The 17,901-nt window shown below is 46.7% G+C and overlaps 1 long non-coding RNA gene across 1 annotated transcript in view; it reads right to left on the bottom strand.

The window, feature by feature from the left end:
- LOC144579216 (uncharacterized) overlaps positions 1-2,953 on the bottom strand; it is a 42,612-nt gene extending 39,659 nt beyond the window's left edge. The window contains exon 1 of the long non-coding RNA XR_013526297.1: positions 2,824-2,953. This is a non-coding gene — a long non-coding RNA (uncharacterized LOC144579216). The remainder of the gene's footprint in view (positions 1-2,823) is intronic.
- Between the last annotated feature and the right edge of the window lie 14,948 nt (positions 2,954-17,901).

Genomic DNA, 17,901 nt, shown 5'->3' with positions numbered 1-17,901 from the left:
GGCTAGGGAGTGGAGACTGGAGACACCATGGTGCCTGGGCTTCCCGCTCCATAGGAACCACTGGGACCACCCAGGCTGTGCTCGGGAAGCATGAGCAGCAGAAACTCAGATCCAGCCAGCCCTCCCCACCAAAGTGCTGGTGCCCATTCCTGAGTCCTCCACCCACAGGGCCCTGTCACCCCATGGTGTCTGCTACTGCATGCCTTGGCATCCTTGGCAGTCTCTGCAACACAGAATATGAGGGCTCAGACCTGGGAACCATGATGGGTCTGGGTGCCCTGCTGTGATCAGGATTTTCACAGCAACGTGTGCCCACCACACAGGAGGAGATGGTCCTTTAGAATTTAAGAGTCCAGGGAGAGGAGGACCACTCCTCTCTCAGAGACCACCACGGTCACTGAAACCTCCATCACCTGCCAGCGGCAGTGTAGCTTCTGACAGAGCCCCTAACACACTGCCACGGGCAGTGTATCCCCAAGATAGTACCAACACCCCATCCCCCACCACCGGCAGTGTAGCACGTGATAGCAGCCCCTAACCTGCCCCTGCCTTAGACACTGCAACACTCAATGACAACTGCAAACCAACCCCTGCCATGGGCAGCACAGCCTGGGATAGCACCCCAACAGGCTCCCTGGGGCAGGCAGTGTAGCCACGGATAGTGTCCCCAATCAGACCCCCCACCGCAGGCAGTGATGCCCCCATATGGCACCCAAACCACCTCCCACTGCAGGCACTGCAACCCTGAATAGTGAGTGCCCTAACCTACACCCCATCAGGAGCAGTGCGGTCCTGGATAGTGCCCCCAACCAACTCCCTGCTGTGGGCAGTGCAGCCACAAAGAACACTCCAAACTCCCTCTCCACTTTGGGAAGTACCACCATGGATAGCTCGGGTAGCCTGATAGCACACCCAACCTGCCCCTGCCACAACCTGCACAGCCCGGAATAGCACACTCACCCGCTCTTTGCCAGGCAGTGCAGATCCCTGAGAGCACCTGACCCACCCACTGCCTCCCCACCACTCAGGCTGTGTATCTGGCCCCAAGAGTGCCCCCACCAACCCTCTACCCGCCTCCACAGGCAATCCAACCCTGTGTAGCTCTCCCAACAAGCCCCCTAACCTCTCAGTGTAGTCCCTATGGTGCCTTTAACACCACTGCTCCTCGCCACCAGCAGTGTAGCACTCTAGAGTAACCCTAATCCATCCTCCACCACCAGCACTGCAGCACCAGATAGTGCCCCCAACCTGCTCCCTATGTGGGCTATGCAGCCTTGGATAGTGCCCCCAGCCAGCTCCCAGACACAGGCAACGATGTCCTGGATATTACACCCCCCACCCACTGGGGGGCAATGTAAAACTTGACAGCACCCCCAACCCATCCCTCACCGCTGGCAGTGTTGCAACCCATAGTGCTACCAACCCATCCCAGACAAGGGCACTGCAGCACCTGATAGCTCCTCCAACTCACCCCCCACCTAGGGCAGTACATCCCCAGATAGTGCCCACAAAATGCCCCACTGCTGCTGGCAGTACTACTGCCCTAGGCCCCATCCCACCCCCGCAGCAATGGGCAGCACAGCTCAGGAAAGGACCCCCAATCCTCTCCCCTCCGTGGGCAGTGGTGCCTCAAATAACCCCCCAACCCAACCCCGGCTCCAGCAGTGACACCCTGGATAGCACCCACTGCCCACAGCAGGGCACTCCCAAGCCGTCCCCCATTCCTCAGGCTGTGCGGACCAAGATGGCGAACCTATCCAACCATCTTTTTACCTTTCCAGCTGTGCTGCAGTCTCTGTCACTGCCACTAACCGCAACAGCGAGGCCAGGGTCCTCAAAATGAGCTATTCATTAGGAAATTGTAATTCACCAGGCAAGGTGGCTCACACCTGTAATCCCAGCACTTTGGGAGGCCTAGTTGGGCGGATTACCTGAGGTCAGGAGTTTGAAACCAGCTTGACCAATATGGTGAAACCCCATCTCTACTAAAAATACAAATATTAGCCTGGCATCATCATGGTGGGCGTCTGTAGTCCCAGCTACTCAGGAGGCTGAGACAGGAAAACTGCCTGAACCTGGGAGGTGAAGGTTTCAGTGAGCCGAGATTGCGGCACTGCACTCCAGCCTGGGTGACAGAGCCAGACTCAGTCTCTTTTATTTTTTTTTTTTTGAGACGGAGTTTTGCTCTTGTTACGCAGGCTGGAGTGCAATGGCGCAATCTCGGCTCACCGCAACCTCCGCCTCCTGGATTCAGGCGATTCTCCTGCCTCAGCCTCCTGAGTAGCTGGGATTACAGGCACACGCCACCATGCCCAGCTCATTTTTTGTATTTTTAGTAGAGACGGGGTTTCACCATGTTGACCAGGTTGGTCTCGATCTCTCGACCTTGTGATCCACCCGCCTCGGCCTCCCAAAGTGCTGGGATTCCAGGCTTGAGCCACCGCGCCCGGCCGACTGTTTTTAAAAAAAGAAAAGGGAAAATGCGAGTGTGGTTTTAGAAAACGGGGAATCATACACTGTAGGTGGAAATGAATTAGGGTACCCCAGCTCAGAGAGCCGTGGGGCTCGGAGGGGCCCAGGTCCCGGGCTTCACCACGGCTCAGGGCCTGTGCACTCCTCGATGCTGGATGCAGGCCAGACACGGGCACAGCCTTCCCGGAAGGGTTACGAACGCTGCCAAGGCCAGGACCCTACGACAGCCCCACGTGGACGACTGGGGCCCAAGTGCCCACAAAGGAGTCAGGACTGGAAAGCAGGGAGCCGGGGACAGGGAGCAGGGAGGTCGGGAGGATTCCCAGTGGGGTCCAAGTCCCCGCCGCTTACCGCAAAGGCCTGCCTTGTCTTCCACCATTACGCGGAAGCCACCACGTCTTCTCTGAAGAAACTCGCTCTGACCACGCCGCAGCCTCTGCTGACTCCCTCCGGCCATGCTGCCGCCACCACCTCCTCCACTGACTCCCTCCGGCCGCGCAGCCGCCGCCGCCACCTCAACCGCGACTCCTCCCACCTCGCCGCGGCTCCTACTGGATCCACGCAGGAAGCGCAATCTCGGCTTCCTTAAGGGAACGCACGCCGGTAGCAACACTCGCCTCAAGCTGAGGCACCACCCCTCTTAAAGGGGCCACAGCTCGGCCTGGCCGGAACCGCTTCGGCTAGCCAATCAGAACATACAAATACAACACAATTAGAGTAGACCTTGAAGGGTATTTACTACTGATCTCATTCATCAAAAGAATAATAAAGTAATATTTTGAATATTTTTTTTTGCTACTAATCTGAAAGTGTAGACAAAATGGGACATTTCCTTGAAATGCACAAACCATCAAACTCATGCAAGGAGAAAACAAAATCGGAATAGGCTGCATCTATTTCAAAAATTGAATCAATAACCTTCCAAAACAAACTGCCACAGCCAGTTGCATTAACTGGAAAAATAATACCAGTTCACTACAATATGTACTGGAAAATAAATGCAAAAATGCATGTTTTAACTCGTGAGTCCAGCGCTACTCTGATACAAAACAAGATAAAACGATTTCATTCAACTGGTGAAAAGTGCAGAGCAATACCTCTCATGAATATAGATGTAAAAATCCTGAGTCAGCTTACTGCAAATTGTATACTACAATGTATAAACATAATTATCCATCACAACCAATTGGAATTTATTCCAGGTATGCAAGTTTGGCTCATTATCTAAAATTCAACTATTATAGTCAACATCATAAACAAACAAACAAAAAAACCAAATCATATGATAATATCAACTGTTACAGCAGTATTTAAAAAAATTGAATCCCCATTCATGTTAAAATCCCCAAACAAATGGAAATATAGAGGAATTTCCTTGAGTTGATTAAAAAAGAAAACACAGAAAAGCTGTAACTAACGTTTTATTAATGTGAGAGTAACCAGACACACTTTTTCTAAGATTATGAATAAGCCAAAGATGTTCTTGCACACCACTCCTAGCCAACATTGTCTGGAAATCTACATAGACTAATGGAAAATAATAAATCTATATGGATTAAAAAGAAAGAAAGAAAGCCGCCTTTGTTTGAGACAATATGACTGTCTATCTAGAAAAATCTCAAAAACTCAACAAACCCTTCTAAAACTAGTAAATGAGTACTACAAACTTAGATGATACAAGGCTAATATTCAAATCAATTGTTTTTCTTTATTCCATCAATAAACAACTGAAATTTAAAATGAAATGAAACAAATTTACAATAGAACTTCTACCCTTCAGTGAAATAATTATTACATGTTGAAACATCACAGGATCTTTATTCAAAAAATTTCAAAACTTTATTGAAAGATGCTAAAGATATAAATAAATGAAATCTGTCTCATATATGGAATAAATAATCAAGTATTTAGATGTCGGCTTATCCAAATATAATTTATAGGTATAGAATAATCCCAATATTAATCCTGCAAAGTAGTATCTACATGTTGACAAACAGACCCCAGCATTTGTAAAGAAAGGTCAAGACCTAGATTAGCCAATGCAATATGTCAAACAAACTTCGCAGTACCCAAATTCAAAATACAATTTCAGTGGTGTGGTAATCAAGGTAGTATGGCATTAGCAAAAGAATTGACACATAGATTACTGAAAATATTCACCCAGAAATAGACTTACACAAATGTAGTCAACTCATTTTTGACAGAGGAAAAAGGACAGTCTCTACAACAAATGTACTGGAACTTAAAAAAAAAAAGTAGAAAAACACCTTATATCTTTCACAAAAGTTAACCCCCAACATGGCATAGACGTAAGTGTAAACTGCAAAACGAAAACCCCTAGAAGAACACTGAGAAAAAATATAGGTGACCTTGATTTTATGATGTAACTTGTAGATACAACACTAGAACAATAACAAATAAATTAAAACTTCTCTATGAGAGGCACTATTAAGAGAATGAAAAGATAAGGCATAGGCAGAAAAAAATATTTGCAAGATATCTATCTAATAAAGGATTTGTTTCTGAATTTTATGAGAAAATATGAAAACAAATGATTTTTTCAAATGGGCAAAATTCTGCACAATCAACTCACCAAACAAGAAATACAGATTGCAAATAGACACATAAAAGGGTGTTCACATATTTTTCATAAGAAAATTGCAACTTAAACCAACTATGATATATGTTTACACATCTATTAAAATGGACAACAATCCTGCCTGATCTGCACACGTACCTCAATACTTTAATAATAAAAAAAGGAAAGAAAAGAAAATCCAATTTTTTAAGGAAAAATTCAAGCCTGCTCCAGAAATTTGCATAAGTAATGAGAAGCTGAATGTTAATCCCCAAGACAAGGGGGAAAATGTCTCCAGGGCATGTCAGAGGTCTTCATGGCAGCCCCACCCATCACTGATCCAGAGGCCTAGAAGGAAAAAATGGTTTTGTGGGCCAGACCCAGTGCTCCTGTGCTGTATGCTGCTCCAGCTGTGACTAAAGGGGGCCAAGGTACCGCTCAGGCCATGGCTTCTTTGGGTGCAATCCCTAAGCCTTGATGGTTTCCACATGGTGTTGAGCCTGCAGGTGCAAAGAAGTCAAGAATCGAGATTTGGGGACCTCCATCTAGATTTCAGATGATGTTTGGAAATACGTGGATGTCCAGGCAGAATTTTGTTTTAGGGGTGGGACTCTCATGGGCAGTGTGGAAGAAGGAAAACGTGGGGCCAGAGCTCCCATACAGAGTCTATACTGGGGTACTGCCTAGTGGAGCTGTGAGAAGAGGGCCACTGTCCTCCAATCTCAGAATGGTAGATCCACCAACAGCTTGCACCATACACCTGGAAAAGCCACAGACAGTCAATGACAGCCCATGAAAACAGTCAGGAGGGGATCTATACCCTTCAAAGCCACAGGAGTGGAGCTGCCCAAGACCATGGGAATGCATTCCTTGCATAAGCATAACCTGGATGTAAGACATGGAGTCAAAGGAAATCATTTTGGAGCTTTAAGATTTGGCTGCCCTGCTAGATTTCAAACTTTCCTGGAGCCTGTAGCCCCTTTGTTGTGGCCAAGTTCTCCCATTTGGAATGACTGTATTTATCCACTACCTGAACAACCATTATATTGAGGAAGTAACTAACTTACTTTTGATTTTACAGCCTCATAAGCAGAAGGGACTTGCCTTATCTCAGATGAAACTTTGGACTTTAGACAGTGGACTTTTGAGTTAATGCTGAAATGAGTTATGACTTTGGGGTACAGTTGGGAATGCATGATTGGTTTTGAAATGTGAGAACATGAGATTTGGGAGGGGCCAGGGTCAGAATGATACAGTTTGGCTCTGTGTCCCCATGCAAATCTCATCTTGAATTCCTATGTGTTGTGGGAGGTAACTGAATCATGGGGGCAGATCTTTCCCATACTGTCCTTGTGGGAGTGAATAAGTGTCAAGAGATCTGATTATTTTAAAAAGGGGAATTTCCCTGCACAAGCTCTCTTCTCTTGTATGCTGCCATGTGAGATGTGCTTTTCAACTTCCCTTTGATTGTGAGGCCTCCCCAGCCATGTGGAACTGTAAGTCCAATAAACCTCTTTCTTTTGGAAAAAAAAAAAGGCTGAAATCCAAAGATGTGCAACAGCAGAAATTACCATTCATGCTGTTGGGAATGTAGAATAATACAACTACTTTGGAAGAAATTTTGATGCTTTCTTATAAATCTAAAGACACTTTTACTATAGGATCCAGCAATCATACTCCTAGGTGAATGTCAAACTGATTTGAAAACTTCATCTATACAAAAACCTAAATGCAAATATATATTTAAAAAATTGGAAGCAACCAAGATGTCATTTGATTGGTGGTTGGATTAAAAAGCACTCTGGTATGAATGTACAACAGAATATTATTTACCAATAAAAATAAATCAAGCCAAAAAATATATGAACAAATTTTAAATGCAGAGTGAAATAAAACCATACGAACAGGCTATGACTTCTACTATATGAAACCAGGCAAGTGTCCCTTGGACTTTACAGAGCAGAGTGAACCCTAATATATGCAACAAATCATAAAAGTAAAATCATTTGGGAGGTGGAGGCTCTCAATTTGAAATGAAGAATGTTATTAATTATGAAAACACTTTAGCTGTATTACAATGTATAAAACAAGTTCACTGAAGAGAGCTGAAGCAAAAGATACTGGCCTACATAACTTTGGAAATGAGTATTTTCCTTAAAAGAGATAAAAGAGTTGTATAGAACACTTAGTTTGCTTGATGAATCCCTTCTCACAGGGATATGGGTTAAAAATTCTGACTGCTATGCATGTATACTTGAATTTATCAGTTATGTAAATTAGTGTTGTATGATGGGAGCCTGGGTTCTCACTGAGAGGTTACAGATAAGAAAGGAAAGGAGTCGAGGAGGGACTCAAGATAGCGCGGTGAGAACAACCCAGGATTGAAGCTCTCGGTGAATGCGTGGAGGGTGAGTCAGGGCCGCATTTCCAGACAGATCTTTGTTGCCCACAGAACGGGGAAATTCCCAGGTATAAAAGAGACACGGGATACCAGGCAGAGGTTGTGGCTGGTGCAGCTGGCAGCCGGTGCAGCCGGTGGCCGGTGCTGTAGTGCAGCGGCGCTCCACAGCACTCCACACAAAGCGCACTGGTCCGGGTGCCCCATTGAACTGGCAATCTGAGACTTGAGAGGGCAGATTGGCATATCTATCTGACTGAACAGAACTTGGACAGTGAGCCAGGCCAGGAGATTCCAGGGAAACGGCATTTGGGGTAGCGCAGTGGGACAAACAAAATGGCGATTCCAAACGAGCCTGGTGGAGAGTTTCACTGCGGGCACAGCTGAACCCAGGACAGTGCAGCTCGGTGGGGAAGGGGCGTCCGCCATTACCGATGCAATCCGCCCCTACTGAGGTACCCGCCCATTGCTGACGCAGCCTGCCTTTGCTGAGGCAACCCGCCACAACAGAGAGGCTCCGCCGCAGGGCATAGCCCATGGCAGCAGGGCGGAGACCGCAGCAGCAGGGCAGAGCCTGCAGCAACAGGGCGAACCTCACACCAGCAGGGCGGAGCCTCGGCAGGCAAATAGTGACTAGACTGCCTCCTAGCTGGGCAGGACAGCACAACAGACACTCACAAAGAAAGCCCCAACCCCCCAAGACAGAGTATCTGAGAAAAAAAGGGTTTTTCTTATGAGTTCTGCTGCAGCAGAATTAAACGTAGCAGCCTAACAGCCCTGAATGAACAACAGAGCTCACAGCTCAGCACTTGAGCTCCTATAAAGTACAGACTGTCTCCTCAAGCAGCTCCCTGACCCCTCTATATCCAAAAGACTGACATTTGGCAGGCATCATTCAGGGAAAAAGATAGCAGAAAAAGAAACTGGTAGCATCCCTCACTGTTCCGCAGCTGCTATAGGTGCACCCCAGACAAGCAGGGCCTGGAGTGGACCTCAGCAGTCGTACAGTGGAGGGGCCAGACTGGTAGAAGGAAAACCAAGTAACAGAAATACTTCATCATCAACAATCTGGGCGTCCACTCAGAGACCCAATAGAAAAGTCAGCAACTACACAGACGACAGTTGGATAAATCCACAAAGATGGGAAGAAACCAAGAGCAAAAAAAAAAAAAAAAAAAAAAAAAAAACACCCGAAACCAGAACACCTCGCCTCCTAGAAAGGACCAAAACTCCTCACCAGCAAGGTAACAAAAAGCTGGACGGAGAATGACTGTGACGAAATGACGGAATTAGACTTCAGAAGGTGGTTAATGAGTAACTTTTGTGAGCTAAAAGAACATGTTTTAAATCAATGCAAAGAAACTAAAAACCTTGAAAAAAGATTTGAAAAAAGATTCGAGGAAATGAGAACAAGAATGGATAACTTAGAGAGGAATATGAATGAATTAAAGGAGCTGAAAAACACAATACAAGAACTTCGCGAAGCATGCACAAGTTTCAACAGCCGAATTGACCAAGCAGAAGAAGGAATATCAGAAGTCGAAGACCAACTCAATGAAATAAAACAAAAAACCAAGATCAGAGAAAAAAGCACAAAAAGGAATGAACAAAGTCTCCAAGAAATGTGGGACTATGTGAAGAGACCTAACCTATGTTTGATAGGTGTACCAGAATGTGACGAAGAGAATGAATCCAAGCTGGAAAATACTCTTCAGGGCATTATCTAGGAAAATTTCCCCTACCTAGCGAGACAGGCCAACACTCAAATGCAGGAAATACAGAGAACACCACACAGATATTCCGCAAGAAGAGCAACCCCAAGGCACATAATCATCAGATTCAACAAGGTTAAAATAAAGAAGAAAATACTAATGGCAGCCAGAGAGAGAGGTTGGGTCGCCCACAAAGGGAAGCCCATCAGACCCACAGCAGATCTCTTAGCAGAAATACTACAAGCCAGAAGAGTGGGGGCCAATATTCAATATCCTCAAAGAAAAGAACCTTCAACCCAGAATTTCATATCCAGCCAAACTGAGCTTCATAGGTGAAGGAAAAATAAAATCCTTTGTGAACAAGCAAGTACTCAGAGAGTTTGTCACCACCAGGCCTGCTTTACAAGAGCTCCTGAAAGAGGCACTACACATAGAAAGGAACAACCAGTACCAGCCATTCCAAAATCACACTAAATGCTAAAGAGCATCAACACAATGAAGAATCTACAACAACTAATGGACAAAACAGCCAGCTAGCATCAAAATGGCAGGATCAAATTCACACTTAACAATATTAACCCTAAATGTAAATGGACTAAATGCACCAATCAAAAGACACAGACTGGCAAATTGGATAAAAAGCCAAAACCCATCGGTGTGCTGTATCCAGGAAACCCATCTCACATGCAAGGATACACAAAGGCTCAAAATAAAGGGATGGAGGAAGATTTACCAAGCAAATGGACAGCAAAAAAAAAAGCAGGAGTTGCAATTCTCATCTCTGATAAAATAGACTTTAAAGCAACAAAGATCAAAAGAGACAAAGAAGGCCATTACATAATGGTAAAAGGATCGATACAACAAGAAGAGCTAACGATCCTAAACATATATGGACCCAATACAGGAGCACCCAGATACATAAGGCAAGTTCTTAATGACTTACAAAGAGACTTAGACTCCCACACAATAATAGTGGGAGACTTTAACACTCCACTGTCAACATTAGACAGATCAACCAGACAGAAAATCAACAAGAATATCCAGGGCTTGAACTCAGACCTGGAACAAGCAAACCTGATAGACATTTACAGAACTCTCCACTCCAAATCCACAGAATATACATTCTTCTCAGCACCACATCACACCTACTCTAAAATTGACCACATAATTGGAAGTAAAGCACTCCTCAGCAAATGCAAAACAACTGAAATCATAACAAACAGTCTCTCAGACCATAGTGCAATCAAGTTAGAACTCAGAATTCAGAAACCAACCCAGAACCGCACAGCTTCATGGAAACTGAACAACTGGCTCTTGAATGTTGACTGGATAAACAATGAAATGAAGGCAGAAATAAAGAAGTTCTTTGAAACCAATGAGAATGAAGACACAACATGCCAGAATCTCTGGGACACATTTAAAGCAGTCTTCAGAGGAAAATGTATAGCAATAAGTGCCCATATGAGGAGAATGAAGAGATCCAAAATTGACACCCTATCATCAAAATTGAAAGAGCTAGAGGAGCAAGATCAAAAAAACTCAAAACCCAGCAGAAGACAAGAAATAACTAAGATCAGAGCAGAACTGAAGGAGATAGAGACACGAAAAACCCTTCAAAAAATCAATAAATCCAAGAGCTGGTTTTCTGAAAAGATCAACAAAATAGACAGACCAGACTGATAAAAAAGAAAAGAGAGAATAACCAAATAGATGCAATAAAAAACGATAAAGGGGAAATCACCACAGATTCCACAGAAATTCAAACCATCATCAGAGAATATTACAAACAACTCTATGCACATAAACTAGTAAACCTGGAAGAAATGGATAAATTCCTGGACACTTGTGTCCTCCCAAGCCTAAACCAGGAGGAAGCCGAAACTATGAAGAGATCAATAACAAGGTCTGAAGTTGAGGCAGCAATTAAGAGCCTACCACACAAAAAAAGCCCAGGTCCAGATGGCCTCACAGCCGAATTCTACCAGACACACAAAGAGGAGCTGGTACCATTCCTTTTGAAACTATTCCAAATAATCCAAAAAGAGGGAATCCTTCCAAAATCATTTTATGATACCAACATCATCCTGATCCCAAAACCCGGCAGAGACTCAACAAGAAAAGAAAACTTCAGACCAATATCCATGATGAACATAGATGCAAAAATCTTCAATAAAATACAGGCAAGCCAATTGCAACAGCGCATCAAAAAGCTTATCCATCATGATCAAGTAGGATTCATCCCAGGGATGCAAGGCTGGTTCAACATATGCAAGTGTATAAATGTAATTCACCACATAAACAGAACCAAAACCAAAAACCACATGATAATCTCAATTGATGCAGAGAAGGCCTTTGACAAAATTCAACAGCCCTTTATGCTAAAAACCCTCAATAAACTCGGTATTGATGGAACGTATCTCAAAATAATAAAAGCTATTTACGACAAACCAACAGCCAATATCAAACTCAATGGGCAAAAACTGGAAGCATTCCCTTTGAAATCTGGCACTAGACAAGGATGCCCTCTCTCACGACTCCTATTCAATATAGTACTGGAAGTTCTAGCCAGAGCAATCAGGCAAGAAAAAGAAATAAAGGGTATTCAAATAGGAAAGGAGGAGGCCAAATTGTCTCTATTTGCAGATGACATGATAGTATATCTAGAAGACCCCATCATCTCAGCCCAAAAACTCCTGAAACTGATAAGCAACTTCAGCAAAGTCTCAGGATATAAAATCAATGTGCAAAAATCACAAGCATTTCTATACGCCAATAACAGACTTAAAGAGAGCCAAATCAAGAACGAACTGCCATTCACAATTGCTACAAAGAGAATAAAATACCTAGGAATACAACTTACAAGGAACGTAAGGGACCTCTTCAAGGAGAACTACAAACCACCGCTCAATGAAATAAGAGAGGACACAAACAGATGGAGAAACATTCCATGTTCATGGTTAGGAAGAATCAATATCATGAAAATGGCCATACTGCCCAAAGTAATTTACAGACTCAACGCAATCCCCATCAAGCTACTATTGACTTTCTTCACAGAACTGGAAAAAACCACCTTGAACTTCATATGGAACCAAAAGAGAGCCTGCATAGCCCAGTCAATTCTAAGCAAAAAGAACATAGCAGGAGGCATCACACTACTGGACTTCAAACTATACTACAAGGCTACAGTAATCAAAAGAGCATGGTACTGGTACCAAAACACAGATATAGACCAATGGAACAGAACAGAGGCATTGGAGGCAACAAAACATATCTACAACCATACAATCTTTGACAAACCTGACAAAAACAAGCAATGGGGAAAGAACTCCCTATTTAATAAATGGTGTTGGGAAAACTGGCTAGCCATGTGCAGAAAGCAGAAACTGGACCCCTTCCTGACACCTTACACTAAAATTAACTCCCGATGGATTAAAGACTTAAACATAAGACCTGGCACCATAAAAACCCTAGAAGAAAATCTAGGCAAAACCATTCAGGACACAGGAGTAGGCAAGGACTTCCTGACCAAAACTCCAAAAGCATTGGCAACAAAAGCCAAAATAGACAAATGGGACCTAATGAAACTCCACAGCTTCTGCACGGCAAAAGAAATAGTCACTAGAGTGAATCGGCAACCAACAGAATGGGAAAAAATCTTTGCAGTTTACCCATCTGACAAAGGGCTGATATCCAGAATGTACAAAGAACTAAAACAGATTTACAAGAAACAAACAAGCCCATTCAAAAGTGGGCAAAGGATATGAACAGACACTTTACAAAAGAAGACATACATGAGGCCAACAAACATATGAAAAAATGCTCATCATCACTGGTCATTAGAGAGACGCAAATCAAAACCACATTGAGATACTACCTCATGCCAGTTAGAATGGTGATAATTAAAAAATCTGGAGACAACAGATTCTGGAGAGGATGTGGAGAAATAGGAACACTTCTACACTGCTGGTGGGAGTGTAAATTAGTTCAACCATTGTGGAAGACAGTGTGGTGATTCCTCAAGGACATAGAAATAGAAATTCCATTTGACCCAGCAATCCCATTACTGGGTATATATCCAAAGGACTATAAATCAGTATACTATAAGGACACATGCACAGGAATGTTCATTGCAGCATTGTTTACAATAGCAAAGACCTGGAATCAACCCAAATGCCCATCAATGATAGACTGGACTGGGAAAATGTGGCACATATACACCATGGAATATTATGCAGCAATCAAAAATGATGAGTTTGTGTCCTTTGTAGGGACATGGATGAATCTGGAGAACATCATTCTCAGCAAACTGACACAAGAACAGAAAATGAAATACCGCATGTTCTCACTCATAGGCGGGTGATGAACAATGAGAACATATGGACACAGGGAAGGGAGCACTACACATTGGGATCTGTTGGGGGGAATAGGGGAGGGACAGCGAGGAGGGGGAGCTGGGGAGGGATAGCATGGGGAGAAATGCCAAATGTGCGTGAAGGGGAGGAAGGTAGCAAAACACACTGCCACATCTGTACCTATGCAACTATCTTGCATGTTCTGCACATGTACCCCAAAACCTAAAATGCAATTTAAAAAAAGCCTTCTGCTTGCATTCACACAATGGACTATAACTACTGCAAAGATCCATTAAGGCCTATTTTAAAATGTGCGTTCTTAAAAAGTTGTCTAAATCTGCATTACAAGGCAGATTATGAAACTGCCTTGGGAGATGTTTTGTCTAAAAAGCATTCAGGCCTTATCTGCTGGATGGCTGACTGGAGCTCCCTGCTCTCCACATTGCTGGGAGCCAGGATGCCTTCTCCAGAGGCTGCACCAAGCAAGGTGAGGGCAGGCCTGAGGCCCTGTCTACAAACCAGTTGTCTCTGAGCCCCTAGGGCTGGGGCTGCCTTATGTGAGCCAATCCCCCAGGAGCCTGGGTGGTTCAGGCATTAATCAATCCACCACTCCCAAATGTGTAATTCAAGGTGAGATAAGTAATCCTCTGTGGCAAAGAGGACTCTAGGGTCCTGGGGCTCTCTCCCTCCAGCACTGAGAAGGCTTCAAGTTACATGGGGAGGGCTCAAAGCCTGTGGCCAAGCCAGGGATGCAGAAGACAGGTGTGGGCTTTGGCAAGCCAGTCACCACCAGCCCAACACAGTACACAGGTGCATGATGTCACCTGTGCAGGTGGGAAGCCCGGACTGTTTGGGTCTAGGGCCCCTTGGCTTTCTGTGCCACCCTAGCACGTCCAGCGGCTGCTTGGGCTCATGGCGTCAGCTTCTATAGCTGAGAGGATAGAAGCTGATGACAGCGGCAGCTCATGCTGATGGCCAGGGCTGAGGGCTCTGTGCAGACTGACTGGCTGCATCCCTGGGAACTTGGGAAGAAGAAGCTCTGCCTTCCCACTGAGGCATGGAGACTCGGAGTAACCCACCAAGGACACGGGGACAAGAGACAGAGCTAAAACACTCTCAGCCCACTGCAGCCTTCCCCCCATGCCACTGCCGCAGGCCATACACAGACAGCCTCCTGTAGGAGAGAAAATCCTGGCAGAAAGGCAGGAAACACCCTCACTGTTTGCTGAGCCCACTGATGCATCATTGGGCTTTATCCTCAAGGCAGTGCCCATATTATTGCTCCCATGTCACAGAGGATGAGATCGAGGCCCAGAGAGGACCACAGAAGCTGCTGAGTGGTACAGCTAGCCTGGCTTTGATTCTGGGTGAAAAGGATGAAGATTCCTCCAAGGAAAGAGGAGGGGAAGAAGGGCAGAGAGGAAAGAAGAAAGGAGGGAGAGAAAAAGAAATTCAGAAGAGTGTGGGGGCATGGAAAAGTGAGGTGGGCAAAGTGATAACAATAGGTCAGTGGGAGGAGGTAGGCAGGCTGGCAGGAGGAGGTGGGGTTTCCCTGAACCCCCACCCACCAGGGTCTCTGATGGATATGTAGGCCCCTGTTGCTTTTGTTCAGGCACCCAGCTCCTAATCAGGTCCCAGGCCAGGCTGAGGACCCTTCTGCAAACACCCCTGAGGGCACACGTTAGGGAAAACCTGTCCGGCACAGCCACACCCTGCAAGCCCAGGCCAGGAGTTCTCTGAGCATGCTCATGGAAACAGCATATTTGGCATGGAATGGGATGGCTGAGGAGCCCCTCTGGGTGCCCTGAGAACCGGCTGGTGGTCACTGGCTTCCTCCTCGCAGCTACTCTGGAGGGCACCAACAGCAAGGACAGGAAGGCAAACCGTGGGGAGCAGCAGACCTGCCCCTCACCTCAACAGCCCACTGGGGGAGTAGAGGGCAGTGGTAGGCAGATGGGGAAATTGAGGCACCGAGCACTTCACTTACAGTGCACATAGCCTCAGAGTCTGTGCTTCCAATCACCATGTGACACCGCCCACAGGAGGGTCCTGGACCCCTGCCCACACCCACTCTGAGAGGCCTCCGTCAGAAGTTACAGGAACCCCACCCAGCCTTCCAAAGTCGCCAGGACACAGCTGTGCTCCTGAATGTGTTTCCCTTTCCCTGCAAGTCACAAGACACCCCAGATCCAAAGTTTCTTGTCCCTGCACTCAGTCTCACTCCATCCATGCTTCTCAGTGCAGCCAGATATCCCCAGGTCACCTGGGTCAGAGGACACAGAGCATCCCAACTGCCTCATGCCAGGCAAACCTCCATAGGCTTGGCCCAGATCTCCATCCATGCTGGCCTTGCCCTCCTCCTTCCCTTCACTGTGCTGCATTTTGGTGCTTTGGGGTCAGACCTGAGGGGCTCCAGGTAATCTTCACCTACTCAGAAGCAATGAATGACCTCCAAGTTCTCACATGCTGCAGGGAGATGGTGTGAGCCACCCGCCCACTGAGCATCTTACCCTGCACTGGGGCAGAGCCTTGAAAATAACATCTCCTCACCATCACCAGGGAGGGACACTATTTCAGTACTCATTTGACAGGTGACAAAACTGAGGCTCAGGAGCAATGTGTACAATGTCACACAACTATGAATGGCAAAATTCAAACTCACGTCTAATCTTTCCAAGCAGATGTCTGCACAAGAACGTCCTGGATAATTTTTTTTTTTTCTTGGAGATGTAGTCTCACTACACTGCCCAGGCTGGTCTTGAACTCCTGGCCTCAAGTGATCCGCCTGCCTTGACATCCCAAAGTACTGGGATTACAGATGTGAGCCACTTAGCCTGCCCCTGAACTTTTTTTTTAACATAGCTTTTTAGGGAGGGGGAGCCCAGGATATGTGTCTTCATAAAACCTGCCCTGATAATTCTCCAAAGGGACCTGTGGGCAGGGGCAGGGAGCACCGACCACCCTGCAATGTGCCTTCCTCCAGCTCCCAGAGAGCCTGCGACCCTCAGCAGGGTCATGTGGCCAGGGTGCTGAGCCCAGGCCCAGGGAGGCCCGATGGCTGCAACTTATCAAGGGCTTCCTGTTTGTCAGGCACTGGGCTCTACCCTCACATGCACCCCTCTTTCCATCTTCACCTTTTCTGAGAGGGAGATGTTTATAGCTTGGGAACCTGAGGCTTAGAGAGATGACTAAGGGGAGTCAAGAAAGAGACCAGAGCCCTCTGCAGGCCCTCTTCACACCATAGACTGAAAGAAGCCAGGGCCAGGCCTCCTGGGCAGCCACAAACTGGCACGTCTGCTTTGCACCCCACCTGGCCTCCACCCTCCCTTGTGAGACCTCAGGGGGTGGCCCCACTTCCCCTCTGCTCAGCAAGGAGCTCCTTCCTGCTGCCTGATGTTCTGGATCCTGAGCCCACACCCAGGCAGGGCTGGGTCTCCTCTTCTCGCAGTCCCGAAGGCCAGCAGGCCCTGGGCTTCACCTCTGTCCTCTACTGAGCGACCCTTTAGTCAGATCCCTGCGTGTGCACATGGCAGGGAGGTATGCATCTGTGTGCATGTGTGTCCATGTATGGGAACACAGGTGTATGCATGTGTACAGGGTACACCCATGTGAGGGCCTTCCCAGACTTTTTTCCAAGGAGTAGATGAAACCCTTTCATGGTGTCAGGTGTTTACTCAGGACCCCCAAGGGTGAGGATGGAGAGAGAAAGAGTGGAAGTATGCCAGGCAGGAGCACAGCCCCAGATGGCCCCTTGAGATGGCCACACAGAGCCCAGCCAGACATCAGTGTCAGGAAAGGGCTGGCCAGGGTGGTCCCTGGGAGGTGCAGGGGTGGGGCTACTCAGGCCCACCCCCTTCCCCCTTCATTTACCTAGGCAATCGAAGGAGCTTGTTTATAGCCCCCCAAAATGCCCCCCAGCCCCTCCCTCCCTACCAAGTCCCTTCCCTTGGCACAGGCTTGAGTATACAGCCTGGGTAGCCACTGGCATCAGAAATGGGCATGTCTGCACCCAAGAGAGCCCCTTGTGGCCAACTCCAGCTCCATAAACTGGAAGGGTGTGGCAGGCAGCCAGGATTCAATGGCCTAGAGTGGCTCTCCTGGGCTGGCAGCCTGTGCCCTGGCCACCTACCCCTCTGCAGGCCAGGACTGGACATCACAGTTGACTGAGCGCAAGCCAGTCTCTGTCTTGGCAACGCCCCCTCCTGCCTGTGAGGGTGACTTCACTTTGACTTCATATCTGCAGAGTGATGTGCAGATCACTTATTCGGCCCTAAGCTCAGCCAGGCAAGAAGGTGGGGTTCTCCACACAGCAGGCAGGATCGGCTGGCCCAGGGCACCCCTGGGCCCAGGTTCTCAGGCCCTTCCTCCTCAAGGGCCCATGGGCTTCCC

This window comes from Callithrix jacchus, chromosome 14 (assembly GCF_049354715.1).
Source record: "Callithrix jacchus isolate 240 chromosome 14, calJac240_pri, whole genome shotgun sequence".
NCBI classification, from domain to species: Eukaryota; Metazoa; Chordata; class Mammalia; order Primates; family Cebidae; genus Callithrix; species Callithrix jacchus.
This window is presented reverse-complemented; position numbering and strand designations above follow the sequence as displayed.